General features: G+C 46.2%; 1 protein-coding gene across 1 annotated transcript in view; it reads left to right on the forward strand.

Annotated features, from left to right (window-relative positions):
• B4GALT1 (beta-1,4-galactosyltransferase 1) overlaps positions 1–15906 on the forward strand; it is a 53072-nt gene that overhangs the window by 528 nt on the left and 36638 nt on the right. The window lies entirely within an intron of this gene.

Here is a 15906-nt window from a genome sequence, read left to right on the forward strand (position 1 = left end):
TCCCGGATTTCCCCGACAGGGCCCCCCGGACGTTCGTCCATGCCCTCTTCCACGACAGCCAGCCAACCTATTCCGGATCAGAGTCCCTAATCCCAAACAGAGGTTCCTGGCTGGATGGGGGTGAGAGGTTGGGAGGTGAGTCCCTTTAGATTCATGTTGGAAGCCGGGCCGGACCTTATGGGGAAGTCGCAGGCCCCTTGGCCTCAACCTGAAAAGCCCTTGGAGACTTCGTTGCTCTGGCCCAAGACTCAAGAAGTTTTGGATTTTGAGTGCTTAGAGCTTGGAACAACCTTTGCCCTGCTAACTCTGGTGGAGACCACAAGGCAGTTCAGAGTAACCCACTAAAGTTTGGGGAACAGATGATGAGGCCTCCTGTGGGACAGTGAGCTGATCTCTCAGTTCACACGTCTTCCACAGAACCACTCTCAACTGAGTATGGATTAACATTTCTTCCGTTTAATGGGATAATGAATGGTTCCTATTTCAGGAAGTCATTTGGGAAGGTTAGATAGAGCAGCCTAAACCATGGTTTACATTAACGAGGGTCAACCCACAGTAAGTTGTCACCCTTGTGTTCAGTTCCTCTTCCATATTCCTGCCCTAGGATCCTCCTGGGCTCTTCCAGGGGTGGTAGGTGTTTGTGGGAATATAATGTGTGTACCCTGGAGACTGGAGGGCTGAAATATAACCAGTTAGCAATAAGTTGTCCCTTTCCTCTGGGAGCAGTCTGCAGTCTTTTTTTTTTTATCCTCACTCGAGGACATTTTTTGATATTGATATTTTGTTCAGATAGAATGGGAGGGAAGAGAGAAAGAGAAACATCGAAGTGAAAGGGACACATCGAGCGGTCGCCACCCACATGACCCAATCAGGGCCCCACAGGACCCAACCAGGGCCCCACAGGACCCAACCAGGGCCAGGGACAAACTGCAACTGAGGTACGCGCCCTCAGCGGGAACCGAACTGAACCTGGGTCTCTCCAGACCGCAGGCCATCACTCTAACCGCTGAGCCAAACCGGCCAGGGCCCGTCTGCAGTCTTAATTATCTTGCCTAGAGGATGTGAACTGTAACCTCCAACCTCTGTTTCCATAGGCTGGGAGCTTGGATGGGTGGGATTGTATTCCCTGTGTCAGGAGTAGGTTGAGCCTACTCCCGGACCTTTCCTTGACCTGTAATCCACAGGCAGTCAGGCCGAACGCAGCCACAGGTTGCTTCCAAGATTACCAGACAGGTGGCTGCTCATTTCTAATGCCAGGGTTTAGAGACTGTTGTTCTGATGGAGGGGCCCAGGCAAGTAGGCAGGCATCCTGCCCATAGGAACTCTTATACTTTTCTGCAGAACCCTGGCAGAGCAGGCCTCTTACATGCTCTTGCTCAATTTCTCCAGTAATTACTTCAATATTTTTATATCCAGTTTGGAAGGAAGCAATTGGTCAGACATGAATTGTGGTAATAAGGGGAACTTTTCTTAAAGCAGAAAATGGAATTCCTTTGGACTTGATGGTTGTCTAAGAAGCCAACTAGTCCTATAGCATGAAGTCGAATCATTGCCCTGCTTCTAAGTGCATGATACAGAGTTCCTCAGTCTCTCATGTGTAAAATGAGATTGTCATGCTTAACTCACAGGATTATTTTTAGGACTAAATGAGATTGTGTGTGTTAAGTATGTGACAAATAGGACTTGGGATTTGAAGTTTTATTTCTCAGACTCCCATGGAGAGTTTGAGAAAAGAAGGAGGAGAGAGTGAGTTCTCTTACCCCAGAGATACAAGGTTTAGTTCTTTTCTTTTTAATAGTTGCCTGGACTTTGTGCAGAAAGAAAGAGAAATTCATTAGCAAATTAAAGTACCCCAAAGTTCATTAGATTGATGTTTGAGGTATAGGGTCTTCTCAATGAAGCATGAGAGGCTGTGGTGACTCATCTCTGCTTTGTTTTGTAATGGTGTTGCTAGTAATTGGTGACCAGTTACTGGTGTCTCTGAGTTAACTTTGAATTGGTGGCTTGAAGGGACTTTCTGAGAGAGAATATTTTGGAGGGTGAGGAGAAAGGCCCCAGGTTTTCTCTAACTTGGCTGCCTTTGTGTGACAGGCATGGGACCATGGTATTTAGTCGGCTTGTTGAGGCAGCCCCAGAAAGTGAAGGTGGAGGGTTTTTCTTCATTTTAATTGAGGCCCTAGGTTTGAGTGATTGGGTACAGCTCTCAGAGGGGAAGTTCCTGGCTGAGAGGGAACCTTGAGAAGCTGAAAGTCTTCCTGGGAGTGTGTGTGTGTGTGTGTGGGGGGGGGGGCATCTGTTCAGCTGGGCAGGTGTCTACCGAAGCCCTTGCGGGGTGGTTTTGAGGTTGGTGGGAGAAAGCATCCGTGGGGTTTAGAGCTGTGGTCTTTTCACTACTTGCAGTTCCTTTCCTCAACTTGGCTCTACTTTCTGGTGTCCAGGGGTCTGGACCAGATGCTCCGATCCCTCCCTGCTGGTAGATGATGGGTAATGGGCATGCCCTTCCATGGGGGAGCCAGGCTGGGCTGTTGACAGGTCACTGTTTGATCTGTCATGGGTTGTTAGAACCTTGGGATTGACTTCAGATAGATTGGTTTGAATCCTGTCTTTGTCTACACTATCTTTGTAACATAGGGTAGGGTACAGTATTTGGAGCCATAGTAGGCCCTGCGCCAGGCACCCCCATGAGCTATTGTGAGGCTCCTGAGTGAGTGCTGCGGTGGGGAGGTGGGCTTTTCTTGAGGATTCCTTCAAGATACCCAGGGAGTTCTCCCAGGGTGATCAGGCCTGTAGGTGGTGTCCTCTGTGTAGCATCCACTCCTCTGAACTATGGAACTGTGGTGGTAAGGATCCCTTTCCTTCCTTTCTGGGTGTTTGCCTTGGGAAGAGCAGTGACCTTGCATTGTTATCTGAGAGTTGGTGGCAGCTAATGTGACTTGACGGTGCTGGCACTGCCAACCCAGAGAGGGGTTGGGTAAGGAGTGGGCAGTACCTCAGGTTGGATTGGTTAGAGCTAACCTGAGGACTCAACTGGGACCTGGGACTTATAAGGGAAGGGCATATATTAGGAATAGGACCACAGCTGTTGAATGATTATTCACCTTATTTACTATAGATAAAAGGTTTTCTTACAGATCTTTGGCTTTTGATATTTTTACAGTCCTATTTTTCTTCTTGCAACACATCCTCCAGTTTCCCAGGGTCTGTAAGAAAACCTCTTATCTATAGTTAGTAAGGGGAATAATTATTCAACAACTGTGGTCCTATTCCTATTATGTGCCCTTACCCTATCAGAAGTGTTGGTATGGTCCCCTCAAGAGTACATGGGGGCAGGGGGAGGTGGTGAACCCCAGAGGTCCCTCTTGCTCAGCTGGGCTATGAGGAAGACTCTGATCTACAGGTGGGCACCAGAGAGTCACAGGCACCGGGGCCAGCAAATAGCAGCCACAGGTAGCCAGGGCCCTGGGAGCCAGCCACTTGTTCATGAGCCAATTTCCCTGGCTGTTGTAGGGGCTGTCAGCCGAGCCTTTGCCTCAGTTTGTACCCTTGGGAAGACAAGCATTTGCTGGGTCTCTGCAGAGCACTTGGCTCTCAGGTGTTTCTCTACCAGCATGCTGCCCCCCTCCCCTCCATCTTCCCTCATGTGCACATATGTGGACACAAGCCCAGGACAGTGTGTACTTTGAGGACATCTGGCCTCTGCTTGGGAAAGGGCTCTCCCCCGCTTTGGGTTGTGTCTTGGAACCTCATCACCTTCCAGCTTGGGGTGGAGCCTCATCCTAGGGATTAGGGGAGGCACAAAGAGCCTTCCTTGTGGCCAGATCTTTAAGCTTTGAGAGGTTAGGTAACTACTTCTTTAAACCAGTTTTGTCCTATTGCTTTCTGGGGAAAATATTTATTGACATACACACAGACATGCCTTCTGGTTCAGCTGGCTGAGATTGAGAAATACCGTCCATAGCTATCCGGCTTTCTAATGGTGGCAGGAGTGATTCCTGTCTGTTGTAATTCCTCCCCAACTCTGAGCAAGTATGGGAGCCTTCACCTGATGAACCAGGTGGAATTGGACTCAAACTGCAGTATCTTGGAGCCATAGGATACCAGGATGGGACTACACAGTCCCTTGGCCCCCATTCCTCATTGTACTGGAGGGGAGGGGTCCAACCTCAGTACACACAGCCAGGGAGTGGCCTGCTGGGGCTGGAACCCAGTGTCCTGCTTCCCTGCCCTATGCTCTTTCTTTCCTATTTAAATTTTATTTTAAGAGTCTGTTTATTAAAGCTGGGACAGTGAAACAAAGGGCGCGCTAAGGGCTTAGGGTAGAAGAAGCAACAGGAGAGAGCCTAGGTGGTGCTCTGCTTTGGCTGTCTAGAAACATATTGAAGAAGTGGGTCACAGTGGGCTGTGTGAACTCACTGAGAAGTAAAAGTCACAGTGAAAGAAACGAGCCAAGGTGGGGCTGCTTTTAGCTCACTGATAAATGTAGGATAGAAGAAGCGATAAGCTCTAGCCGGTTTTGCTCAGCGGTTAGAGCGTTAACCTGCCGACCAATGACTCCTGGGTTCAATTCCAGCTAAGGGCACATGCCTTGGTTTCAGTTCACTCTAGCCCTGGTCGGGTTGTGCGGTAGGCAACCAGTTGATGTGGCTCTATCACATCCATGTCTCTCTCCCTCCCTCCCACTCTAAATGATGATAAATAGAAAAGTATCCTCGAGTGAGGAATAAAAAAAAAGGAGCAACAAAAGAGAGCCTAGGCAGTGCTCTGCTTTGGCTCTCTAGAAATGCTGTGAGCCATGGTGGGGCTGCTGTTAGCTCACTGAAAAGTTAGAGGAAAGGGGGTCTTGGAGTCAGGTTCAGCTCTGGACAATATGCCGTAGCCCAGTGTTGCCCTGGTTGCAAGTCTTGTGTGGACCCTTAGAGTTTAGGAGAGAAAAACAAAGATGCTTTCCTGAGAGGGAAGAAAGGCATTGGTGTGCTCCAGAGAGAGCCCGCCCCACTGCTCTTTCTTGAGGTTATTGTCCAGTAGGCACCTAATATAGAGGCTCAGGGCCTAGATGTTGGGAAGATCCTGCTAGGTGTGTTAGGTGTGTTTGGGTCCCTTTGTAAGATCTTAGATAATGGCAGTTTGCCTGAATGTCCTTTAATGCTAAGCATATGGTAACTTCATTCATTCAGTTCCAACAGTGTGCCAGTCGTGTGCTGGGCACTAGAGCTACAAAGAGGAAGATGACAAAATGCCTCTTCTTCAGGAACTCAAAATTTTGGCAGAGGAGGCATAATTAAACTGTGCTGATGACATTTAACGAAGTGTGTGTGTGTGTGTGTGTGTGTGTGTGTGTGTGTTTGGTCTCTCCCTCCTTAGCCATCCTCCTTTCCTTTTCTTCCTTATTTCTTTCTCTTAATCAGAAACCCAGAGTTGGTATCAAAGTTCTTCAATCCTGGTTTTATTTGATTGTGTGAAAATGTTCCTCTAATTTCTGAAGCCTCACATTAGCTTGGCTGGTAAGCTTTAACTTGCTGCTGTATAATACTGTGATGAGACATTAGCAGCCATATGGCTGGGTGTTATGGTCTTTGGATAGCAGCAGGGTAGGGATTCCCAGGCTGGGAACTGGCTAATTTATGGGTTGGGAATGACAGGACAGTTAATGCCAAGGCAGTCCCAGCCCTTCAATGCATTCTGCCCTAGGGGCCTTCCAGATTTTGGGAGCTCAGCTGGGTTCTGGATTCGTGTGAGATGGGCCAGTTAACCCTGTGGTAAAGTCAAACCTGGTGATTTCTCCAGCTGCTTACCCAGTGCCTCCTATCTGTTGTTCCCTACTTAGTGTTTCTTGCCTATTCCAGACAAGAAGCAGAGACTGGAATTCTGCTTGAATCCACATCTACCTGGAAATTCCAGTTTTTCTTTTCCAGTTAAGCAGCAATCCAGCTGTCTTAAGACAAATGGTCTGCCCTTTCTGCATACATCCCTTGAGGGCCTGGCACTGTGGACATTTTACATTTGACTCTGGCACTGCCCGTTGTGGTCTCTGGGCCGTGAGATCACTGTAAAGCCTACCCAGCCGACCCTGCCTCCTGCAGGAGTTAATAAGGCATGGGATTGGATTCGGAGACCACCACAGGGGCCCTCCTGCCCCTTAACTTGGTGAGGGATCCTGGGAACCAGACTGTGGCTGTGACTGTAAAGGTCTCAAGTTGTGTTTTCTATGTTTACATGAGTCCACACAGGCCACCAGTTTGGGGAGAGATCTTGAATCCTGTTCTAAAGGTCAGAGACCGTCAAGTTAGAAGGTTTAGGTGGCTTGGGGGTAGGGGGCAGGGTCTGGCAGGGAGCTGGTTATGGGTGAACATGGCCTAAAAAGATGTGTCCTTAGAAGGCAGAGGGGCTGACTCACATCCTCAGTGTTTCAGGTTCTGCTTTCCAGCCTGGCCTCAACTACCTTCTTTCCTACACACATGAAGGCCAGTGGCTATATAATTGGCTATAGATAGCTTGGTGTCTGGTATTTTTCACTTAAGATCCTGTCGCAAGCTTGTTTCTACACCTTTGAAAGCCACAAAGGCTATATTATTCTGTCAGCTGAATATGTCGTAACTTTTATCATTCCACAGTTGTTGAACACACATACACACACAGTTTGGGATGTGTGTGTGTGTGTGTGTGGGGGGGGTTTGTGAGGCTTGTGCATAAAGCTTTATGCACTTTTTGGATTGAAATAGTAGTTTTCTTAAAAAGAAAATAAAAGGAGTGAGTGCATTTTGAGAAGGGCTAGGTTTTTAAACCAGTTTTACTAAAGGATAGACCCATCAAAAATCACATGCTTGCTTATTGCAGGAAGATGAGTATCATCTACTGCTGAATGAAGGATGTATCTAGAATTGTGATTAAAAAGGAAACTAGGTTCAGGAAGTGCCTGGGCCAGAGGCATTAGGACAGGTTGCAGGCCAGGCTCTTGGGATACCCCTAAGCAGAAACCTGCTTACAGTAGAATCAGTTGGGGGGGGGGGGTGATGCCCCACGAGTCAGCTTTCTCAGTAACTTCTCCATTTGTCTCCTTAGCAGCCAAGTCCCTGCTAGGCTTACATGGACTCTGTACTATGGCATTGGGGTCATGGTGCTGGGTAAACAACCAGCTAGCTAACCCAGTGAGGTTGGCATGACTGATTTGACTATTTCCATAGAAGGTGTGGGAACAAGCTAGCAAATCAGACTCTGAAACACACAGCACAGCTCTCCCACCTTCAGGAGGTCCTGAGATCTGGGGAGGGGTCATGAAGTTAGAAACCTTTAGGTTTTTAGGAATTCCGTTTGTTGGGGGAGAAGCCTCAGAGACCAGGAGAGTCTAGCATGAAGGGTAGGGGCTTGTTCAGGTGGGGTAGAGCAATTCAGCTTCAGGCCAGTGCTGCAGGCTCTTCCCAAGTTGTCTATTTTGAAGTTATTCCACTCTGAGTGTTCTCACTGAAGCTAAATCCTCCTCTTCAGAGGGACACTTTGGGTTTGGGAACCTGCAAGGGGTTATTTGGCACAGAGTTTGGGGATGAGGAGGGGTGGAGAGGGCTGCAGTGAAGGAAGGATCAGGGTTATGTCATACCAGTGTGACCGGTACAGTAGATCAGGCTCCTTCCTGCCCCCACACTTGAGTCATAGGGAGGGCCTGTGGCTGGGGGTTCAGTCATTGCCTGGCCCTATGACAGGGTGCATTCTAAATATGCCTTATAATGTTTCTTTAAAAGTTTCTTCCTGTCTTGTATAATGTCCTTTTGCCTTTGACATCCTGAAACCGCAGAGCTGTTGTTGATATACTGGGAGACCACCAACTTAAAGAAACAGAAAAGGACTCCGAGGTAAGGGTAGACCTAAGGAAACTGGTATTTGCATTGTAGGAGGTATTAGGTAACTACGGGCATTCAAATGAGCTTTTCAGGCAGGCTGGGTAGGGTCTCTGCCTGTCCTGTAGATTTGAGTCTTCACCCCAAACTTGAGGGGCCCCAAGGAAGAGGATGAATGGGGACTCATTTGCCCATTCACCAAACTTTTATTGTTAACTATACATACTATATTAAACATGGGAGTTAGATGTAAACAAGGGCTGATCCCTATTCTCTGGGGGCCCCTGAGCAGTGGACAGACTCTGGCATTACCATGTGGTTAGAGAGAGGAGAGGAAGCATGGGTGCTCCCAGGGCCAGAGTCAAAATGAAGGACCTCTTCCAAACACTGAATTTTAGCCTCCCTGCCTCAGCCTGTTTGACTAGTCTCCCTGGTTGGGAAGGGCAGGGGTCTACTGCTGAACACAGCCTATAATTTCCTGTGGCTGCTGCACAAGAGAACATTATAGCTGAGGCCCAGCTCTTGTATTTAGTCACAAGCAGGGCAGGAGAAGACGGGAAGTGGAGGCAGGGTGAACAGAAGGTGATGAAAGAGAGGCTGGTGTACCTGGGACCATGCTGAACAAGGGAAGGCTGAGGAGAGCTTAGGCTGAGGGACTGAAGGGAGGAAGTTGAAGTGAGGGAGAGGTACAGAAAGAGAGGTTTCATGGTCAGCAGAGGGTGGGAGCAGGCCTTGAAGGCCACTGGAGTGAGGATTCTGACTTTCGGTTCTTTTAACTTGTTAAGTCATTTTGTGCTAGTCCCAGCTCCATTGGTCCCTCTTTCCATCTCTGAAGTTTGCGTGGGCTGGACTTTATGGTCTTTAGTGCCCTCCTTCTCTTCCTCTTGGAGTCTAGATGTGTGGGGAAGAAATCCTGGTTATATATATATACCTGCAACATGAAAGGTTTCTGGCACCCACTGCCCATTTCAAGGGCTCTTTTCAAGTGAGGCATCTGCTGAGGATTTTGCCATCTCTGACTAAGCAGTCATAAAGATTTTGCTTGATGGATGACTTCTAAAATGGCATGGGGGATGTTTCTTTCTGTCAGCCTGGCTAGCTGTGTGATATGGAAAAGATGTTAACCCCTCTGTTCTCAACTGTAGATGTGAAGTTCAGGTAATAGGCATAAAAGAGCCTAAAACAGTGCCTAACAGAATAAGCTCTGAATATATGTTATCTATTATTGGTAGTACTAATAGTTCTTATTTGTGAAGATTTGGGCTTTTGCTTTGTGAAATTTTTTTCCTTTTTTTGGTTGAAAATGTCATCACATTAAATGTTTAAAAACAGCCTGGCTGGTGTGGCTCAGTGGTTGAGCGTCGACCCAAGTACCAAGAGGTTGCCGGTTCGGTTCCCGGTTGGGGCACATGCCCACCTTGTGGGCTGGATCCCTGGTGGGAGGTGTGCAGGAGGCCGCCAGTCAATGTTCTCTCTCATCGATGTTTCTCTCTCTCTCTTTTTAAATTCTCACGGAGGATATTTTTCTGTTTATCTTCAGATATAGTGTGAGGGAAAGAGAGGAAGAGAAACATCAATGTGAGGGGGACACATCGACAGGTTGCCTCCCAGGTCCAGGGATGAACTGTAACCGAGATACATGCCCTTGGCTGGAATCAAACCCACGACTCATTGGCCTGAGGGCCGATAGATACTCTAACCGCTGAGCCAAACCGGCCAGGGCGTGCTCGCTCTCGCGCGCGCGCGCGCTCTCTCTCTCTCTCTCCTTCTCTCCTTCCTCTCTCTCTAAAATCAATAAAGAAAAAGTTTTTAAAAAATGTTTTAAAACATAATTCTTCTATCTACTATTGGAACAAAACATAACATGTGCCTAACAGTGTAACAAAACAAATTTACCTTTCAAATGTATACCTATTATACTCTTAAATTTGTAATGGGAAACTATTCTGCATTCTGCCATTTTCATTCAACTGTTATGCTGTTCATAATTATCCTAATTATCTTTTGTAGCAGCACTCTAAAATTCTTATGGATATTCCCTTAGCATTGAACATTCCAGATTTCACCATCATAGGTAATCTTGAACATTTTTGCTGTGTGTTGCTCATTGTTTCATTTGAATCATTTCCTTGGGATAAATAGCTAGAGGGAATTTCTAGGCCAGAAGATATTGCTACTTTGTTTTCCAGGAAGATTGGAATAATCCACAGGCCCTAAATTGTAAATTCCTGGGCTAGGGATATTGGCTTTTAAGGAGTGTGGATTCCGAGGGAGAGCCAGGTCTATCAGGAGTCTCACATACTCCCAGTCTTTGGGCCTCTGTGTGTGTGTGTGTGTGTGTGTGTGTGAAGGTTCCTGTGTAGGGCCTGTGGCCACTATGGACTTGAAGTTTTTTCTTTTTTTTAAGTATGTTTTTATTGATTTTTTTAGAGAGAGAGGAAGGGAGAAATAGAGAGTGATACATCAATCAGCTGCCTCCTGCATGCCCCCTACTGGGGATTGGGTCCGAAACCCGGGCATGTGCCCTGACTGGGAATTGAACCGGGACCTTTCAGTCCATGGAACAATGCTCAATCCACTGGGCTTGAAGCTTTTTCTTTAAGCCTTTGCCTCGGTTCTTATTGAGGTTTCTCGGTATCCAAAAAGACTTACTGGTGGCTTTTTTAACAACTTTGCCAAATAGTTCATTTGCACAAGCCGAGAACTTTTCCTTTATTTATGGAGCTAAATCTTTAGAATGGAGGCAGACACTGGCTTTAAAATGATATTGATCTAAAACTTTGCAGGTCGGTTGCTGGAAATAATTATGCAGCCATCCATAGAAACTGTGTTAGGTTCTGATGGGCTAGCTGAGGCAACTGACCATTTAACCCAAGTGGATGAACTCTGATCTGACAGCCCTGGTTTATGGAATCCAGAATGAGGGCCCAAACAAAGAAAGGCTTTGGGGGGGGGGGGGGATAAAAATAAGTTGATCAATAGTCCAAGGTCTACAAATATGAATTGCCAATTCTGTCCCTATAGCCACCCCTCATGCACATGCCCCTTTCATAGACGAACAAGAGCCTGCTGACTTTAGAACTAGTGATTTTGTTATAGAAGAGGAGAGGGGCTTGTCTGCCCTGGTTGCTTATGGAAGTGGAATTCTTGGGGTACCACTGGAGTAAGCATTTCTGAAGGTCTCCAAGGAAGGATGTGATATAGGAGAAAACTTTATTTTTGTGGAATTTCACCCCTGGGTTTCCAAAGTCCCATATCCCTTAGTCCAACCTTAGAAGAAGTATAGTTGGGGTTTCAGTAGAGCTAAAATTAGAGCCAGTGTCCAGAGTTTCCTTTCCATGTTGGAGCAGAGTCCAGTCCAGCATCAGGCTAACTTAGCTTGGGCCAGTATTCCTTGGGGAGTTTGAAATTGCAGCTTTCTGGTGAAGCTGCCCAGATGACATGCCTATAATGTCTAGCTTCCCTTTTTGTCCAAATGACATGCCTGTAATGTCTAGCTTCCCTTTTTGCCCAAATGACATGCCTGTAATGTCTAGCTTCCCTTTTTGCTCCTTTACTATTATTAATAACTAATTACAGCAGTATCAATTTCAGTGACCAAAGGTTTATAAATCCAATAGACAGGGTGGATTCAACTTGGGACAGCTGCTCTATATGTCCTCTCTTCTACTGCATTCCATAACAATCAGCTGTGAGTTATTAACAGGATACTCTCTGGGTCCATTTGGAATCATGCCAGAGCTGCTGTCCAGCATAATGTTCCTGGGAGACCCAGGGTGGGACTTTCTTCCTGTGTAAAATGGGGAGATGATTCTTACCACAGAGGGTTGATAAGAGGATTGAATGAGATGAGGTTTGTGGTAATATCAGTTCTCTGTCTTTTGATCAATGCCTAACCCATCCCCTTGGGCACAGAAGACATGCATTCGACACATTAGGCAGCAGGGTATAATTTCCTCCAAATACAGGTTTTTTGCTTTTTTTTCATCTGCCCTAGGGCAGAGTTAACAGGAGGAAGGAAAAGGTGTGAGGCTATAACTACAGTTCAGGGACAGGATTTAGCATGGAACCAGGGTTTAGTGGAGACTGTGATCTAGCTTATATATGAATATACCTATCCAAGGCCACCGGGAGAAGACCTCTCGTTTTGTTGAATTCACAATAGTGGGAACTCGGAGTGTGTGTTGCCATGTGTCAGGTGGGCCAGGATTCTGTGGTGGCCCGTAGTCTTCTTTTCCAGGTGGACATTGTTTATCAGTGTCCTGGGGAGATACCATTATAGATTACAGATTGCTGAATGGTCAGGAGGAGGTGCTAGAGGGAGCAACCCTTATGTGTTGCAGGAAGACTTATGTTATGCCCAAAAGACCCTTTGAGATCCCGGGCTCTTCCAAATCTGCCACTTTTGCTGGTGGATCAGAGTAGAAAGATGGAATTTTAGCCATTTGTGGTTGTAGGGCTGTAATAATCTATAGGCTTTGAAGTTCTAGGGAGTCAATGAGAAGGCAAAGTCATAATTAGTGTTTATCTATTAGTGTCAAGCACTGTGATAAATATGTATATGTGTTATTTCAGTTACCACCTGCAAAGAACATGTTATTATATACTCACTCCTTAGAGAGGGAAATTGGATGGAGCTACTACATTTAAAATGGTCCTGATACCTGAGAGGTATTGCTAGGAGTGCACAGCTGGCAGACTGCCCAGAAGGCCCATAGAGAAGCAGGCTCTCTACATCCCAAAGTCTGGTTCTAGATATAGAGAGAAGGATATACTTGTAACCGGCATAATTGCTCCAGAAATTCAGTCAGGGCTCCAGAACATATCACAGGGGCAACTGACTCAATAATAAATCTCCCAGGAGACTGACTTATTTACCTGCTGGAACACCAAACTTCTGATTTACTGGGAAGATTGAACTCTTCTCAAGTGTCTTAGAGTTCTCTGGCTGCGGGCAGCACTACAAGGGAAGGCATAGTTTACTCAGCCAGTAAGTCAGAAGTCAGAGCAGAGAAGTGAATATTCTAATGGTGGGTGGTGTCGGGCTGTCATGGCTGATGAATCTGTCCCCACAGGATTGTAGACCTGCTCAGGGACCTTGGTTTTGTCTAGAGGTCAAGGCCCCTTTCTCCCCTCTACAGTGCTGGAAGGATATATCCAGCTTCATGCTCTACTACTCTCTTATTTTCTTCTGTACTTTCTTCCTTCTTTCCTTCCTTTCCATCCAGCCATCAAACTATTTCATGCTCATTATCATCATGGACTCCCTTGCCTTACTTATTTTTTCTTTTATCCTCGTTTCCCCTTCCATTTCTCCACTCCCCTCGGGCAGCCATTCTCTGGACCGCAGGCCGATGCTCTAACCACTGAACCAAACCGGCCAGGGCAGGGCAGCCATTCTAATGTGTTTAATGTGTGTCTGTTTTTGCTCTTGCCAAATGGGAGCTTCTGTTTTACATATATGTATTTTTTAATTTTATTATTTTAGATGAGCATACAGTAAATTTGTTTTTTGTTTTGGTGTATAAGTCTATGAATTTTAACACAAGTATATATTTGTGTACTCACCACCACAATCAGGGTACAGAACATTTCTATCACTGGAAAAATCCCCCTTATAGTTCCACTCTCCTCCAACCCTTAACCCCTGGCAACAATTGATCTGTTCTCCATTACCGTTGTTTTGTCTTTTTGAGAATGTCATATAAACAGGTCATACAGTATATGTATGTGCATTTTTAACATATGTAAGTAGTGTTATTTTTTTAATTTTTTTTTTTATCCTCACCCGAGGACATTTTTTCTATTTTTTGTTCAGGTAGAGTGGGAGGGAGAGAGAGGAACAGAGAGAGAGAGAGAAACATCGATATGAAAGGAACACATCGAGTGGCTGCCACCCACACGACCGACCAGGGCCGGGGACAAACTGCAACCGAGGTACATGCCCTTAGCGGGAACCGAACCCGAGTCTCTCCGGACCGCAGGCCGACGCTCTAACCGCTGAGCCAAACCGGCCAGGGCTGTAAGTAGTGTTATTTTATAGCTCATTCTGATTCTAGTATTTTCACCCAGCTGTTTAAAAAAATTTTTTTTTAATTCTCATCTGAGGATATTTTTCCATTGATTTTTCAGATAGAGTGGGAGGGAAGGGAAGGGGGAACATCCATGTGAGAGAGACACATCGACTGCTTGCTGGTCACAAACACTGCAGGTATCTTCTCTGAATCTATCATCTATCTGTTCACATTGCTCGTGCTATCCTTTGTTTGAATGTGACCCTTTTTTCTTGGTTTGTGCAATGTCCCAGCACTCCTGTTTTTCTGTAACTGTGTTAATACCCTTAGTTCCTCTACATTTTAGGTGTTCCGCTGTAGCTAAGCTCAGCTGATTCTCCTCAGCAAACAGTCAATCTTTGTGATCCTTTAGCCTCTATTGAATTGTATCGAGAATGACTTTGCCTCTTAGAGTGTAAGGCCCACATGCAATGTTATTCATATATTCAGCAATTATACGTTGTAGGCCTACTGTTTCTTAGGCACTGTGCTGTCCCTGACAAGGTTCAGAGGTTATGAAACTTGCCTGTGGCTTTTCAGAAGTGGCACAGGGAGTTTTTTGTTTAATCCTGACACGAGGATGTGTGTTATTTTATTTTAGAGAAGAGAAAAATATAGATGTGAGAGAGAAACATCAATTGGTTGCCTTTCATGTGCGCCCCCACTGGGATCGAACCTGAAACCTAGGTGTGTACCCTGACCGGTAACCGAACCCTCAGCCTTCGGGCGTATGGGACGACACTCCAACCAATTGAGTCACCTGGCCAGGGTGAGAAGTGGTTCAGGGATTTGAGCCATGGTCTGTGACCTTTTCTTACCACACCGCTCCCCATGGAAATTGCATTTACCTCCTATAGAACTGTGTGTCAGATTTCTACATCTTTTCTAACAAATGACCTAGGAAGGTGCAAGAGCGAAGTGTTCTCCCCCAGCATTCTAAGGAGGGGAAAGTAATCAGAAGAGGAATGGAGGTAAATGTGGCTCCTGCCATCCTGGGCCTGGAGATCTCAAGTGGCAGGCCTTGGACTACCTGTTGGTGACTGTCTCCAGGTTGACAGTAGAGGTCTCAGAGGAGGTGGAGTAGGGGGACCGCCTCAGCCTGGAGGGAAAGTCTTAAAATAAAAAATACCAGACTTGCCTGACTGGTGTGGCTCAGTGGATTGCACGTTGTCCCATGGACTGAGATCCCAGTTCAGTTACCGGTCAGGGCACATGCCTGGGTTGCAGGCTTGATTCCCAGTGGGGGGTGTGCAGGAGGCAGCTGATCAGTGTTTCTCTCTCACATTGATGTTTCTATCTCTCTTTCCCTTTCTTTCTCTAAAAAATTCAATAAAAACATATTAAAAAAATTTTTTTAAATAAAAAAATACCAGACTCTGTCATTCTAATTCTTTCTGAGAAGTTCAGATCATTCCTTCCAGAAGTGCTCTAGTTTGAAAGGAGGGAGGTGCAGCAAGATCTTCCTGGTGCTGACAGAATCTCCAGGCCAGTGGGCCTCCCGAGCCTTTCCTGGTAGTGATAACTGATAACCATGGGCAGGTGCAGTTTCCACAAATTCCAGCAGGGGGATGGAGGGAGTGAGCGATCGAGGGAGGGTGAGGGGCTGGGTAAGGAGGAAATCTGTTTTTGGGTCAGGACCAAACAAAGCAGAAATTCCTCCTGGGACGATTTTCCCCAGTGGACAAACACTGGGAAGCCTGTTTACTGAGGTTCAAAATTCTATGATCCCCAACACTGTTTCTTGACCTTAGGGCCTTGCATCTCTGTGGTTGCACTGTGGGTAAAAACCTTTTGGGGAGGAGGTAGGAGAGAGGGTAAAGGGGGCGATAAATGGTGATAGAAGGAGACTTGACTTGAATGGTGAACACACAATATACAGATGATGTATTATAGAATTGTACACTTGGAACATATATATATATATATATATATATATATATATTTTTTTTTTTTTTAAGAGAGAGGAAGGGAGAGAGAGATAGAAACATTGATGGGGGAGAGAAACATCAATCAGCTGCCTCCTG

Source organism: Molossus molossus, unplaced genomic scaffold, assembly GCF_014108415.1.
Source record: "Molossus molossus isolate mMolMol1 unplaced genomic scaffold, mMolMol1.p scaffold_m16_p_14, whole genome shotgun sequence".
Lineage (NCBI taxonomy): Eukaryota > Metazoa > Chordata > Mammalia > Chiroptera > Molossidae > Molossus > Molossus molossus.